The 16702-nt window shown below is 37.9% G+C and overlaps 1 non-coding gene across 1 annotated transcript; it reads right to left on the bottom strand.

Moving 5' to 3' along the window:
* Positions 1-10426: 10426 nt before the first annotated feature.
* On the bottom strand, positions 10427-10534 carry LOC112745792 (small nucleolar RNA R71). Its single transcript, XR_003173703.1, has one exon. It is a non-coding gene; the product is annotated as a small nucleolar RNA R71 (small nucleolar RNA).
* Positions 10535-16702: the final 6168 nt, after the last annotated feature.

The raw sequence follows: 16702 nt of genomic DNA, 5'->3' as shown, positions 1-16702 counted from the left end.
TCAAAGAAACAATGTTTAATATTTTCATAAATCCAAAGTCTTTCCTTTCTCATAAGCAAATCTCAATCAGAAACCAACCATGCAATCAAACAACACAGTCATTCATTCAGCACCAAAGTCCATTCTCAAATGTAACACGCCAAGACAAACACAGGTAAGACAGACAAGGAAAGCACAAGTAAGAAGCAGTTACAGCAAATAGTTCAAGTAGCAGTTAAGAACAGTTTAGCAATTAGGCAAACCAAAAAAAGTTCAAACCCAAGCAAAGCATACAAATGCATATGATGCATGCCTGTCCTATGGCTGATGAGGCTCATCTGTCGGTTATCCAGCCAACCCGACAAGTCTGAATTGTCCTTAGACTGTCCCCCGACGTGCATCCCCAAGAGTCTATGCATAGCTTTTTCTCAAATAATCAATATTGCTCAATGGGGGTAACATTCCCGGGAATTTATATAGTGCCCGGTCACACTTACGTCGTAGGGTCAACAGAGTATCGAGTTTTCAACCTGGTACACGTGGTGGCAAGCCACGGCACTTAATCCAGGGAACCTCGTATCTCAGATATTTCAAATTCATAAGCCACATAAATAATTCATTCACATTCATCAATATCATCATCATTCGTCAATCCATATCCCATTTCCAAATTCATTCAAAAATCATATTTCAAATCCATCCTCATCATCCTTTTTTTCGTTAATCAACAATCTCAATCCAAAATATAATTCTTTCTTTTCTAAATAAATCAACTTTAAACATATAACGTTTAAGAACTAAATCTTTTTAAACAATTACTTCAAACAAAACTTCCAATTTTATAAAATTCCGGCAGCATCTCCTCTAAAACTCGGATTCTGCCACCCTTTTCGGGTTCCATCCAAACATTTCTCAAACATTTTCTCAACTATTTCCAAATCTCAATCATCTTCCAAAATTCAACCAACTCCAATATCAATTTATTTTCAAAGCGAATAAATGCCAATAATAAATCTCTTTTTAAAACCAAACCAGCTCAAATACTAAATCATTTATAAAATTAGACTAACTCAAAATTAAACCGTTTCCGAAATCAATTCAATTTCATATTCCAAATCATTTCCAAAGCCGATTCGTTCACATTATCAAAAGTAGCTTCAAAATCAAGAAAGCCATTTTTCATAATAATCAACTAAACTTTTCAAACTAATTTCTTTTCAGCAATCACAAACTACTCAAGCAATCAAGTAGCCAATCATTCAGTCCAGCAAACAACCACATTTATAAGACAATCATAATCACAGACATATGTTTCTCACATTAATATCTATTCATAACAACTCTGTAATATAAAGTAGATTTTAGGAAAAACCCCTACCTCAATAAGTCGAAACTATAGACCAAACACGTCACCGGAACTCTTTTCCTCTCGGCCCGACATTGGTAACAATCGCAATCACATCTCCATGGTGTCCGCACCCATAACAGCAACTTAAATTTACCAACGTGCAGCAACCGGACCTCGATCCTAAAGCATTAACGTCGGAGAGTCTTAACATATAATAGAACAGCGACAACTGACAGAGTTCGAAATTGAAATAAGGAATAGCTTACCATGCTAAAGAGGAGCGACTAAACCGAGCAGCCGCCATGACAACAATACTCGCTACAATTAACGGCTCAGAGCAAAGGCGGCAGTAGTGGAATGGTAGCTCCGACAGAGCAACTCGCGATAAACAATCCCTGGCACAAACAACCTCAGCAACAGCTCTTATAGTAACCAGGATTTTGACCGACAATAAGAGAAAACCAAAACAGGGCTAGGGTTTACCAAGAAGGTGGCGGCTCCAACGGCAGTTTCCGGCGACCAGAGGTACAGCGGTTGAAGCTTCATCGATGGTGACTTGACAGTGGCTTGAACGGCTTCTCCTCTGTGCGCGCTCTGCTTGACGGCGACGAACTCAGAGGCGGCGGCGACAGGGACCCGCGGAGACAACCATGGACGCGAGGGCAGGGCTTCTCCTTCCTCGCGCACGCTCTCTGTTCTCAGACGACAGCACGGTGACCCAACAGTGGCGGCGGCGCTACAGTGGCGCGATAACTCCTCTCCCTACACCGGCGATGATGGCGATTCGGGATGAGGGCGACGGCGGCAGCAACAGCGTCTGGAGGTGGCGGCGTGTTTCTCTGCTCCCTCAACTCCACACTCTCTCTCTTCCTCGGATCTCCCTCCTGACGGCACAACGGCGGCGACGGTGGCAATGATGCCCACCGGCGCCGTCTCCCTCTCTTCCCCCTTCTGCTCTCCCTCTTTTCTTTCCCCGTTTTCTCCCTTTTCTTTTTGCCGTTTCTTTCTTTCTCTGTGCCTGCTGTGTATGTGTTTGGGGAAAAGGGGAATAGGGTGAGTGCTAATGAGTGGCGGTGAGTGTGGGTAAGGATTAGGGTAAAATTAAGGTTAGGGTTTGTGTATAAAATTGGGGATTTTGGGATTAATTTGGATTTAGTTAATTTTAATCAAATTAGGGTATAGAGTGTTAATTTAAAATCTAATTTAATCTTTAAAATTATTTTAAAATATTATTTGTTGTATTAAAATACTAATTGATTTGAAATCAAATTCTTTAGTTGAATTTATAAGATAATAAGATCTATTTTCTTTATTCCTAAAACTTAAAGTATTAAATCATAGAAATATCAATTATTTGAATTAAATCACATAAAAATTCTTCTCATTCCATAACTACTAATTTTATAATTTAAATATAGAAAATAATTCAATAATTATAAAATTAGGTAAAATTCTAATTAATTATCAAAATCTGATTTAATTTTTGATTTAATTAGCTTTAATAAAATAATTTCTGAAAATAGAATTTCTAATGAATAGATGAATTGAAATTAATTCATAATAAGATTTATTTAAAATTTCTGGGTCTTACATGGATTTGGTGCTTTGCTCCGGAGTTAGGAGTGAGGCAAAAAGATAAATGCATTTACTTGAGTTTTCATTTGATGGAGGTGTGGATTCGATTTGGAGTGATCGTTTTCCATTTGGGGCTTTAGCTGATAAGGTTGCACAAAATCCAAATGATGTGCGTCTTCTGAGGGATGTTGGCAAGCAAATTATCAGGCTGTACTTGCAGGTGCGTATGTTAATATTTTGACTTACATCGCTTTTGGATTTTGCATTTGTTTGACCAAATTTCTATTATGTAAGGTTGTTGCTACTAGACTGCTGTGTGTTGGGTGAAGTACGGAGTTGTTGGGTGCTAAAGAAAGGAGTGAGCTTGATAAAGTTTCAAAAGTCGAAAACTCTCTTGCTGAACGAGATGGGGTGGTCATTGAGTTGACCAAGAAGATGAAAAACATGGAGACCGAAGTGAAAAATCTACAAAATCAGATCCGGGACCTTCAAGGTCAGCTGAAAGAAACTGATGTAGAGAAGGAAAAATTGTCTTCCCGGATTCATGAGTTGGAGGATGAGGGATTGGAGTTGTTTGCTGCCGGTTTTGACCGTACAGTGAGCCAGGTTCAAGTTTTTGCTCATGGTTTTGAAACCAGTCAATTTGACGTGACGAAAATAGTCGTGGATAGAAAATTGGTTGATGATGAGCCTGGAGACGAGGTCCAGGATGAGATTGTAGGTGCAGAAAATAAGCCTGTTTGACTTTTTTATTTTGAGAAGTTTGTAAAGAGCTGGCTATTATTGTTTTGTTTCATTTTGAAACTCTTATAAGTGCTTTGTTTGATAGTGTAGCATGTATGATTGCTGTTTTATTTTTTTTTGTATGTATGGAATATTGTTTCCATTCGCTATATATGCTACTGTGTTGATATTCAAATGAGATAGATATGGATTTGTATTCGAAAATGGTTTTGACATTTTTGAGGTGGTCGACCTCATTAAAACCCGTTTTTTAGGAAAAACCTCGGTGGTAGGGAAAAGAGTACCTCCCAACCTTCGAATGGATTACATGTAACTAAACATGATACAATCGTAATGATGAAATGTTTAAGTTTTGTAAAAAAGATGCTATTTTTCTATCAGTAAACTACCGACCATTATCAGTAACAATGTCTTTAGGTAGTCCATATCGGCATATGATAAACTTCCACATGAAATTTTGTACCTTGTCGGCTGTTATCTTGGCGAGTGGTTGGGCTTCTACCCATTTTGTAAAGTAGTCGATTGCCACAAGTAGAAATTTTACTAGCCTTTTGATATCGGGAAAGTGTAACACCCTACCACACAGAGCTTTACGCTTAAGTCGTAAAACAGGGGTGGTGTGCTATTACGTCCTCTAAAAGTAAAATTATATAATATAATATAGGTGAAAAATTATTTTTATCTAGGAGTCTTTGAAAAAGTTTAAACCAAAAGCCATAATACTCACGTAAACGGAAAGCTTGCATGCGAAAAAAACTAAGATTCATAAGCATAAATAAACGGAAAATAGGGAGGGTCAAAGGTACGAAATAACAAGCTCCTAACTCAGCCTGTGAAGCTAAGGCTGGCTGGATGATATTTACATATATATATATACATAGCCCGAAGCCCAAAATACAAACATAAAATCCTAGTTCTCCATAAATCTTTAAGAGATACAAAAGTAAAGTGAACATAAACATACGAGGAGAGTCTATACACATATATAAATCAAAATATAAAAAGTACGCCCCAAAATGAACCACTTCGCTGTAGAAGCTCCAGACACCTAGTGAGGTGCCACGCACATAAGATATAAGGTTCTGGGAATGCCAGAGGCAATCCTAAAATGCCGACACTCAGATATAAAGCTTAAGGAACTAAAAATAGAAGCCATAAGTGGGTGGTCATCTAGAGGTTCTCAATCCTAGCTAAACTTAACCTGCACACTAATCTTCTCCACCTTTCCTCCGTTCCTCCGTCTCCTATGAGTTGCACAAATAAACAAGCGAAACAAGGCAAACACAAGTAGTTCACAAGTAATACAAATAACAATTATAACAAATAGCAGATTATAATCACGTAGGAAATCCCATATAGTTCACAAGTAAGCAAATCATACAATATGCACATGATGTATGCCTGTCCTGCTGTTGATATCAACTGTCGGTTACATAGCCAGCCTGACATGTCCTGGTAGCTAGTCGTGGAAATTAACTATGGAAAGAATTCTAAGCTAACATGGGGGAGACAACACCCCAAGCTCAATGACAACCATGGGCAGGATTCCAAACTGACATGGGGGAGACAATACCCCAAGCTAAATATTATCCATGGGAAAAATCCCAGGCTGACATGGGGAAGACAACGCCCCAAGCTCAATATATTCAATCATTTATCATAATTATCATTTTCAATCAAAACAATGATTCATATCTCATCTCATCATTCTCAATGTCACTTTACTCTCTTAATTGCCTCATATACCACTTTCATCATCTTTATCAATCAAATACCATCTTCTTTAACCACTTATTACCTTTTAAAAATCTTTCTTCATCTCCAAGTTACCACAATTTCCTAACTTCATCCTATTACTAGGCTCACTAACAAGATCTAGGACCAAAGGAATGAAAATAGAAGTTTAGAGGTTTGAATTTGAGCTTTAACACAAAAAATCTATTTTTGCTGAAACAGGGGCCACGCGTACGCGTGGGAGTGCATTACTGAAAGGTCACGCGTATGCGTGTGCGTACTTTTTCCTTCATCGCGTACGCCAACACCTTGCTTGCGTATGCGAGATGCCCAACCCGAAAAGGTTGGTTGCGTCGCGTGTAGGTGGTCGCATACGAAAGCTTATGCAGGATAGCAAAATGCTGAATGCTACAGAATTTTTAGTTTGCACTCCAAACTTCCGACGTGCATAATTTTTTCGTTTTAAATCATTTTTCTTCCATTCTTCGAAATGCATAAATTTCATGGATCCAATTTTTATATAAAACAAATTTGAAACCATTTGGGGGTCCGGAAGCTGAGTTATGGCTCACCGAAGTTCGGCTAAAACCAACTTTACACAAAAGACCTCAAACCTCAATTTCCTTTAGAACCAAACTCAAATCCACATTTTTAAATCTGTATTCTTTACAATAACATGTCATAGCATACCAATATAGCACCACTACCTACTCATGATATCACAATCAATCATGCTTCAATATTATCCAATTTCATACCCTAAGCTTTTTACTTCCATCAACAAAATTAACAATATTCCATCATATATATATAATCATCAACATCAACTTGTCAAACAATATTCCAACACCATATAGCACTATTTTTCCACCATAACCATGATCTCCAACACACACTCAACTTATACCATCAATCAATATCACAAATACTAAACATTCAACATACTTAATCGTTTTAACCTATCCTAAGGCCTTCTAGCCTAAGTTTTCACAAAACATTATTGATGAGTGGATAGCTTATATGCTTTTTGGCACTGTTTTTACATAGTTTTTAGTATGTTTTAGTTAGTTTTTACTATATTTTTATTAGTATTTATGCAAAATTCACATTTCTGGACTTTACTATGAGTTTGTGTGTTTTTCTGTGATTTTAGATATTTTCTGGCTGAAATTGAGGGACCTGAGCAAAAATCTGATTCAGAGGCTGAAAAAGGACTGCAGATGCTGTTGGATTCTGACCTCCCTGCACTCGAAATGAATTTTCTGGAGCTACAGAAACCCAATTGGCGCGCTCTCAATTGCGTTGGAAAGTAGACATTCTGGGCTTTCCAGCAATATATAATAGTACATACTTTGCTCGAGTTTTGATAATGCAAATTGGCGTTTGAACGCTCCCTTTCTACCCTATTCTGGCATTAAACGCCAGAACTGGCATAAAAGCTGGCGTTTAACTCCAAGAAGAGTTTCTACACGTGAAAGCTTCAATGCTCAGGCCAAGCACACACCAAGTGGGCCCCGAAAGTGGATTTCTGCACTTAGTTACTTATTTTCTGTAACCCTAGCTACTAGTTTAGTATAAAAATTACTTTTAGTGATTTATTTTATATCCTTGATCAGTTTTATGCTATCATAGATCATATTGTACACGTTTGGAGGCTGGCCTCATGGCCATGCCTGGACCTTCATTACTTATGTATTTTCAACGGTGGAGTTTCTACACCCCATAGATTAAGGTGTGGAACTCTGCTGTTCTTCATGAATTAATGCAAAGTACTATTGTTTTTCTATTCAATTCAAGCTTATTCTTATTCTAAGATATTCATTCGCACCCAAGAACATGATGAATGTGATGATCAAGTGACACTCATCACCATTCTCACTTATGAACGCGTGCCTGACAAACACTTCCGTTCTACATGAAAACAAGCTTGAATGCATATCTCTTAGCCTCCATTCCGAAAGATCAGAGTCTTCGTGGTATAAGCTAGAATCAATTGGCATCATTCTTGAGATCCGGAAAGTCTAAACCTTGTCTGTGGTATTTCGAGTAGGATCTGGGATGGGATGACTGTGACGAGCTTCAAACTCGCGAGTGTTGGGCGTAGTGACAGACGCAAAAGGATCAATGGATCCTATTCCAACATGAGTGAGAACCGACAGATGATTAGCCCTGGGGTGACAGCACAGATAGACCATTTTCACTGAGAGGACGGACGGTAGCCATTGACAACGGTGATCCCCCAACATACAGCTTGCCATGGAAAGGAGTACGCATGATTGGATGAAGGCAGTAGGAAAGCAGAGGTTCAGAAGTAACAAGCATCTCCATATGCTTATCTGAAATTCTCACTAATGAATTACATAAGTATCTCTATCTTATTTTATGTTCTATTTATATTTTAATTATCAAAACCTCATAACCATTTGAATCTGCCTGACTGAGATTTACAAGATGACCATAGCTTGCTTCAAGCCAACAATCTCCGTGGGATCGACCCTTACTCACGTAAGGTTTATTACTTGGACGACCCAGTGCACTTGCTGGTTAGTTGTGCGGAGTTGTGAAAAGGAGTTGAGATTACAATCGTGCATACCAAGTTTTTGGTGCTGTTGAGATCACAATTTCGTGCACCAAGTTTTTGGCGCCTTTGCCAGGGATTGTTCGAGTTTGGACAACTGACGGTTCATCTTGTTGCTCAGATTATGTAATTTTATTTTATTTTTATTTTCGAAAAATTCAAAAATTTTTTTTTAAAATAAATAAATTATTCTATGTCTTAAGAATTTTTAAGAATGAATTCTAGAGTTTCATGATGATTTGTTGAAGTCTGGCTGGCTGTGAAGCCATGTCTAATCTTTTGGACCGAGGTTTCAACTTATCATCACAAGAGCTTGTTGATTTCTATCAATCTTACTGTTGAATGTAATGATCTGCTAAAGCTTGGCTGGCCATTGGCCATGTCTAGTTTTTTGGACCAAAGCTTTCACTGAAAGCTTGGCTGGCTAGTAAGCCATGTCTAATTCCTGGACCGGAACTTTAGACTAACATTGCATGATTCCTGGAATTGTTATTAAAAATTTTGAATATCTTTATCTTCTTTTTCAAAATTAATTTTCAAAAAATCCAAAAAAATTAATAAAATCATAAAACCAAAAATAATTTAATGTTTCTTAATTGAGTCTAGTGTCAATTTTTAAGTTTGGTGTCAATTGCATCTTTTTTATTTCCTAAAAAATTTTCGAAAATTCATGCATGTGACCTTCATAATCTTCAAGTTGTTCTTGATGATTTTCTTTGTTTGATCTTTGCATTTTCATGTTTTGTGGCTTTTCTTGTTTTTCATATGCATTTTCAATTTGTTAGTGTCTAAACATTGAAAATTTCTAAGTTTGGTGTCTTGCATGTGTGTCTTTTCTTAAAAATTTTCAAAAATAAGTTCTTGGTGTTCATCTTGAAATTTAAAGTGTTCTTGCATGCATCATGTTTTTTAATCTTGAATTTTCATGTTTTGAGTCATTTTGATGTTTTTCTCTCTCCTCATAAAAATTCAAAAATAAAAAAATATCTTTCCCTTATTCTTCTCATAAATTTCGAAAATTTGGATTGACTTAGTCAAAAATTTTTAAAAATCAAATTATTTCTTATGAGTCAAATCAGATTTTCAATTTAAAAATCCTATCTTTTCAAAACCTTTTCAAAAATCAAATCTTTTTTATTTTTCTTTTTTTTTGAAAATTTTAAAAATTGATTTTCAAAATCTTTTTCTTATTTTTATTTCATATTTTCCAAAATCTTTACTAACAATTAATGTGATTGATTCAAAATTTTAAGTTATTACTTGCCTAGTAAAAAAGGTTCAATCTTTAAATTTTAGAATCATATCTTTTTGTTTCTTGTTAGTCAAGTAATTAACTTTAATTTCAAAAATCAAATCTTTTTTTTTAAATTTATTTTTTTCAAATCTTTTTCAAAACAAATTTCAATCATATCTTTTTCAAAACTTAATTTCACAATCTTTTCTAACTTCTTATCTTTTCAAAATTGATTTTCAAAATCCTTTTCAATTAACCACCTAACTTTTTGTTTGATTTTAAAAATTCTTATTTCTTTTTTTTTAAAACCATCTAACCACTTTCCTCTCTCTGATTTTCGAAAATTACTAACCACTTTCTCAAAAATCTTTTTTATTAAGTAATTTATTTAGTTTTCAAATTTTATTTTGTTTCTCTTTTTAATTTTTGAATTATAACTGAATTTTAAATAAAAACAAAAATATTTTCCTTTTCTTTTTAATTATTTTCGAAAACTCTCCCTCTCATTTCTCTCTATTTATTTATTTATCTACTAACACTCCTCTTCTACTCATAATTCAAACCCCCTCTTTTTCTCTGTGTTCGAATTTTTCTCTTCTCCTTCTTCTATTCTTCTCTTCTTCTACTCACATAAAGGAATCTCTATACTGTGACATAGAGGATTCATCTTCTTTTCTATTCTCTTCTTTTTCATATAAGCAGGAACATGGATAAAGACATCCTTATTGAAGTTGACCCTGAACCTGAAAGGACTCTTAAGAGAAAACTAAGAGAAGCTAAAGCACAACCCTCTGGAGAAGACCTGACAGAAATTTTCGAAAAAGAAGGAGACATGGCCGAACCCAAAAACAATGGTGGAGATGCAAGGAAGATGCTTGGTGACTTTATTGCACCCTCTTCTAACTTCTATGGAAGAAGAATCTCAATTCCTGCCATTGGAGCAAACAACTTTGAGCTTAAGCCTCAATTAGTTTCTCTAATGCAATAGAATTGCAAGTTTTATGGACTTCCATTGGAAGATCCCCATCAGTTCTTAGCTGAATTCTTGCAAATCTGTGACAATGTCAAGACCAATGGAGTTGATCCCGAGGTCTACAGGCTTATGCTTTTCCCTTTTGTTGTAAGAGACAAAGCTAGGACATGGTTGGATTCACAACCTAAGGAAAGCCTGAACTCTTGGGAAAAGCTGGTCAGTGCTTTCCTGGCCAAATTCTTTCCCCCTCAAAAGATGAGCAAGCTTAGAGTGGAAATCTAAACCTTCAGACAGAAGGAAGGTGAGTCCCTCTATGAAGCTTGGAAAAGATATAAGTAATTGATCAAAAGGTATCCTTCTGACATGCTTCCAGAATGCAGCATCATATGTATATTCTATGATGGTCTGTCTGAGTTGTCAAAAATGTCATTGGACCATTCTGCAGGAGGATCTCTTCATTTGAAAACCCCTACAGAAGCTCAGGAACTCATTGAAATAGTTGCAAATAATCAGTTCATGTACACCTCTGAGAGGAGTCCTGCGAACAATGGGACGCCTCAGAAGAAGGGAGTTCTTGAAATTGATACTCTGAATGCCATATTGGCTCAGAACAAAATATTGACTTAGCAAGCCAATATGATTTCTCAAAGTCTGAATGGATTGCAAGCTACATCCAACAGTACTAAAGAAGCATCTTCTGAAGAAAAAGCTTATGATCCTGAGAACCCTGCAATGGCAGAGGTGAATTACATGGGAGAACCCTATGGAAACACCCATAATCCTTCATGGAGAAATCATCCAAATTTCTCATGGAAGGACTAACAGAAGCCTCAACAAGGCTTCAATAATAATGGTGGAAGAAATAGGTTTAGCAATAGCAAGCCTTTTCCATCATCTCCTCAACAACAGACAGAAAATTCTGAACAGAGCCATTCTGGCCTGGAAACCATAGTCTCTGATCTATCCAAGACCACACTAAGTTTCATGAATGAAACAAGGTCCTCCATTAGAAATTTGGAGGCACAGGTGGGTCAGCAGTAAGAAGATTATTGAAACTCCTCCCAGTACTCTCCCAAGCAATACAGAAGAAAATCCCAAGAGAGAGTGCAAGGCCATAACCATGACCAACATGGCCGAACCTGGAGAGAGTGAGGAGGACATGAGTCCCAATGAGAAAAGCCTCATGGGATGCCCTCTGGATAGAAAGGAGTTTCCCTTTGAGGAACAAAAGAAATCTGAGGCTCATACAGAGACCATAGAGATTCTATTGAACTTCTTTCTGCCATTCATGAGCTCTGATGAATATTCTTCCTCTGAAGAGGATGAAGACATCACTGAAGAGCAAGTTGCCAAGTATCTAGGAGCAATCATGAAGCTGAATGCCAAGTTGTTTGGTAATAAGACTTGGGAGGATGAACCCCCCTTGTTCACCAATGAACTGAATGCATTAACGAGGCAGACATTACCTCAGAAGAAACTAGATCCCGAAAAATTCTTCATACCTTGTACCATAGGCACCATGACCTTTGAGAAGGCTCTGTGTGACCCGGGGTCAAGGATAAACCTCATGCCACTCTCTGTAATGGAGAAACTGGGAATCTTTGAGGTACAAGCTGTAAGAATCTCACTAGAGATGGCAGAAAAATCAATGAAATAGGCTTATGGACTAGTAGAGGACGTGCTAGTGAAGGTTGAAGGCCTTTACATCCCTGCTGATTTCATAATCCTAGACACTGGGAAGGATGAGGATGAATCCATCATCCTTGGCAGACCCTTCCTAGCCACAGCAAAAGCTGTGATTGATGTTGACAGAGGAGAGTTGGTCCTTCAGTTGAATGAGGACTACCTTGTATTTAAGACTCAAGGTTCTCCTTCTGTAACCATGGAGAGGAAGCATAAAAAGCTTCTCTCAATACAAAGTCAAACAAAACCCCCACATTCAAACTCTAAGTTTGGTGTTGGGAGGCCACAACTAAACTCTAAGTTTGGTGTTGAGAGGCCACAACCAAACTCTAAGTTTGGTGTTGAGAGGCCCCAACCCTGCTCTGATTATCTGTGAGGCTCCATGAGAGCTCACTGTCAAGCTATTGACATTAAAGAAGCACTTATTGGGAGGCAACCCAATGTTATTTAATTATATATGTTTATTTTCCATTGTTATTTTATGTTTTCTGTAGGTTGATGATCATGTGACGTCACAAAAAAAACTGAAAAATCAAAAACAAAATGAAAAAATAACATAAAAGTAGCTCACCTTGGAGGAAGAGCTTACTGGCGTTTAAACGCCAGTAAGAGTAGCAGAATGGGCGTTAAACGCCCAGTCTGGCACCATTCTGGGCGTTTAACACCAGAAATAGGCACCAGACTGGCGTTTAACACCAGAACAGGGCACTAAGTTGGCGTTAAACGCCAAGAAAGGGAGAAAAGCTGGCGTTAAACGCCAGAAACAAGCAGCAACCTGGCGTTTAACGCCAGAATTGCACTCTAAGGGCGTTTTGCACGCCTAAATGGAGCAGGGATGCTAAATCCTTGACCCCTCAGGATCTGTGGACCCCACAGGATCCCCACCAACCTCATCTCACTCTCTCTTCTTCATACCTTTTCATAACATTCTTCCCCAAATACCCTTCACCAATCACCTCCATATCTCTTTCCAAATACCCTTCACCAATCACCTTATTCACTTTTCCCCAAAACACCACCTACCTTCAAATTCAAAACTCTTTTTCCCTCCCAAACCCAACCCCAAATACACAAACCTAACCCTCCCCCCACTTCTATATATACCCCTCATCACTCCTTCAATTTCACACATCACAAACACCTTATACCCCCTTGGCCGAATTCACCCTTTCCCTCCATCTCCTCTATTTTCTTCTTCTTCTCCTTCTTCATTCTATCTTTTTTGCTTGAGGACGAGCAAATCTTTTAAGTTTAGTGTGGTAAAAGTATTGCTTTTTGTTTTTCCATAACCATTTATGGCACCTAAGGCCGGAGATACCTCTAGAAAGAGGAAAGGGAAAGCAAAAGCTTCCACCTCCGAGTCATGGGAGATGGAGAGATTCATCTCAAAGGTCCATGAAGACCACTTCTATGAAGTTGTGGCTAAGAAGAAGGTGATCCCTGAGGTCCCTTTCATGCTCAAAAGGAGTGAGTATCCGGAGATCTGGCATGAGATTAGAAGAAGAGGATGGGAAGTTCTCTCCAATCCTATTCAACAAGTCAGAATCTTAATGGCTCAAGAGTTCTATGCAAACGCATGGATCACTAGGAACCATGATCAAACTATGAACCCGAATCCAAAGAATTAGATTATAATGGTTCGGGGGAAATACTTAGATTTCAGTCCGGAAAATGTAAGGTTGGCATTCAACTTGCCAATGATGCAAGAAAACGCACGCCCCTACACTAGAAGGGTCAACTTTGATCAAAGGTTGGACCAAGTCGTCATGGACATATGTGAGGAAGGAGCTCAGTGGAAAAGAGACTCCAAAGGCAAGCCGGTTCAGTTGAGAAGGCATGACCTTAAACCTGTGGCTAGAGGATGGTTGGAATTCATCCAACGTTCTATCATTCCCACTAGCAACCGGTCTGAAGTTACTGTAGATCGGGCCATCATGATCCATACTATCATGAATGGAGAGGAAGTAGAAGTTCATGAGGTTATATCCCTAGAACTCTACAAGGTGGCAGAAAAGTCCTCTACTTTGGCAAGGCTAGCCTTCCCTCATCTCATTTGTCACCTCTGCAATTCAGATGGAATTGACATAGAGGGAGACATCCTTATTGAAGAGGACAAGCCCATCACTAAGAAAAGGATGGAGCAAGCAAGAGAGCCCACTCATGGACCTCAACAAGAGCATGAGGAAATTCCTCATCATGAAATCCCTGGGATACCTCAAGGGATGAACTTTCCTCCACAAAACTATTGGGAGCAAATCAACACCTCCCTAGAAGAATTAAGTTCCAACATGGGACAACTAATGGTGGAGCACCAAGAGCATTCCAACCTCCTCCATGAAATTAGAGAGGACCAAAGAGCCATGAGGGAGGAACAACAAAGGCAAGGAAGAGACATTGAGGAGCTTAAGCACTCCATAAGATCTTCAAGAGGAAGAACAAGCCGCCATCACTAAGGTGGACCCGTTCTTTAATTTCCTTGTTCTTATTTTCCTATTTTTCGTTTCTTATGCTTTATGTTTGTCTATGCTTGTGTCTTTATTACATGATCATTAGTGTCTAGTGTCTATGTCTTAAAGCTATGAATGTACTATGAATCCATCACCTTTCTTAAATGAAAAATATTTTAATTACAAAAGAATAAGAAGTACATGGTTTCGAATTCTATCTTGGAATTAGTTTAATTATTTTGATGTAGTGGCAATACCTTTTATTTTCTAAATGAATGCTTGAACAGTGCATATTTTTGAATTTGTTGTTTATGAATGTTAAAATTGTTGGCTCTTGAAAGAATGATAAAAAAGGAAAAATGTTGTTTGATAATCTGAAAAATCATATAATTGATTCTTGAAGCAAGAAAAAGTAGTGAAAAGCTTGCAGAAAAAAAATAGGCAAAAAAAAGAAGGCGAAAAAAAAGAAAAAGAAAAAGAAAAAGCAAGCAGAAAAAGCCAGTAACCCTTTAAACTAAAAGGCAAGGGCAAAAAGGATCCAAGGCTTTGAGCATTAATGGATAGGAGGGCCCAAAGAAATAAAATTCTGGCCTAAGCGGCTAAACCAAGCTGTCCCTAACCATGTGCTTGTGGTGTGAAGGTGTCAAGTGAAAAGCTTGAGATTGAGCGGTTAAAGTTGTGATCCAAAGCAAAAAGAGTGTGCTTAAGAACCCTGGACACCTCTAATTGGGGACTCTAGCAAAGCTGAGTCACAATCTGAAAAGGTTCACCTATTTATGTGTCTGTGACATTTATGTATCCGGTGGTAATACTGGAAAACAAAATGCTTAGGGCCACGGCCAAGACTCATAAAGTAGCTGTGTTTAAGAATCAACATACTGAACTAGGAGAATCAATAACACTATCTGAATTTTGAGTTCCTATAGATGCCAATCATTCTGAACTTCAAAGGATAAAGTGAGATGCCAAAACTGTTCAGAAGCAAAAAGCTAAAAGCCCCGCTCATCTAATTAAGGCTAATCTTCATAGATGTTTTCAAAATTCATTGTATATTCTCTTCTTTTTATCCTATTTTGTTCTTAGTTTCTTGGGGACAAGCAACAATTTAAGTTTCGTGTTGTGATGAGCGGATAATTTATACGCTTTTTGGCACTGTTTTTATATAGTTTTTAGTATGTTTTAGTTAGTTTTTACTATATTTTTATTAGTATTTATGAAAAATTCACATTTCTGGACTTTACTATGAGTTTGTATATTTTTCTGTGATTTCAAGTATTTTCTGGCTGAAATTGAGGGACTTGAGCAAAAATCTGATTCAGAGGCTGAAAAAGGACTGCAGATGTTGTTGGATTCTGACCTCCCTGCACTCGAAATGGATTTTCTGGAGCTACAGAAACCCAATTGGCATGCTCTCAATTGTGTTGGAAAGTAGACATTCTGGGCTTTCCAGCAATATATAATAGTCCATACTTTGCCCGAGTTTTGATAACGCAAACTGGCGTTTGAACGCCCAATTTCTACCCTATTCTGGCGTTAAACGCCAGAACTGGCATAAAAGCTGGAGTTAAATGCCAGAACTGGCATAAAAGCTGGTGTTTAACTCCAAGAAGAGTCTCTACACGTGAAAGCTTCAATGCTCAGCCCAAGCACACACCAAGTGGGCCCGGAAGTAGATTTCTGCACTTAGTTACTTATTTTCTGTAACCCTAGCTACTAGTTTAGTATAAAAATTACTTTTAGTGATTTATTTTATATCCTTGATCAGTTTTATGCTATCATAGATCATATTGTACACGTTTGGAGGCTGGCCTCACGGGCATGCCTGGACCTTCATTACTTATTTATTTTCAACGGTGGAGTTTCTACACCCCATAGATTAAGGTGTGGAGCTCTGCTGTTCTTCATGAATTAATGCAAAGTACTATTGTTTTTCTATTCAATTCAAGCTTATTCTTATTCTAAGATATTCATTTGCACCCAAGAACATGATGAATGTGATGATCAAGTGACACTCATCACCATTCTCACTTATGAACGCGTGCCTAACAAACACTTCTGTTCTACATGAAAACAAGCTTGAATGCATATCTCTTAGCCTCCATTCCGAAAGATCAGAGTCTTTGTGGTATAAGCTAGAATCAATTGATAGCATTCTTGAGATCCAAAAAGTCTAAACCTTGTCTGTGGTATTCCGAGTAGGATCTGGGATGGGATGACTGTGACGAGCTTCAAACTCGCGAGTGTTAGGCGTAGTGACAGACGCAAAAGGATCAATGGATCCTATTCCAACATGAGTGAGAACCGACAGATGATTAGCCCTGCGATGACAACGCAGATGGACCATTTTCACTGAGAGGACAGACGGTAGCCATTGACAACGGTGATCCCCCAACATACAGCTTGCCAT

Source organism: Arachis hypogaea, chromosome 14 (assembly GCF_003086295.3).
Source record: "Arachis hypogaea cultivar Tifrunner chromosome 14, arahy.Tifrunner.gnm2.J5K5, whole genome shotgun sequence".
NCBI classification, from domain to species: Eukaryota; Viridiplantae; Streptophyta; class Magnoliopsida; order Fabales; family Fabaceae; genus Arachis; species Arachis hypogaea.
The sequence above is the reverse complement of the archived record's forward strand: the minus strand, read 5'-3'. Positions and strand labels throughout refer to the sequence as shown.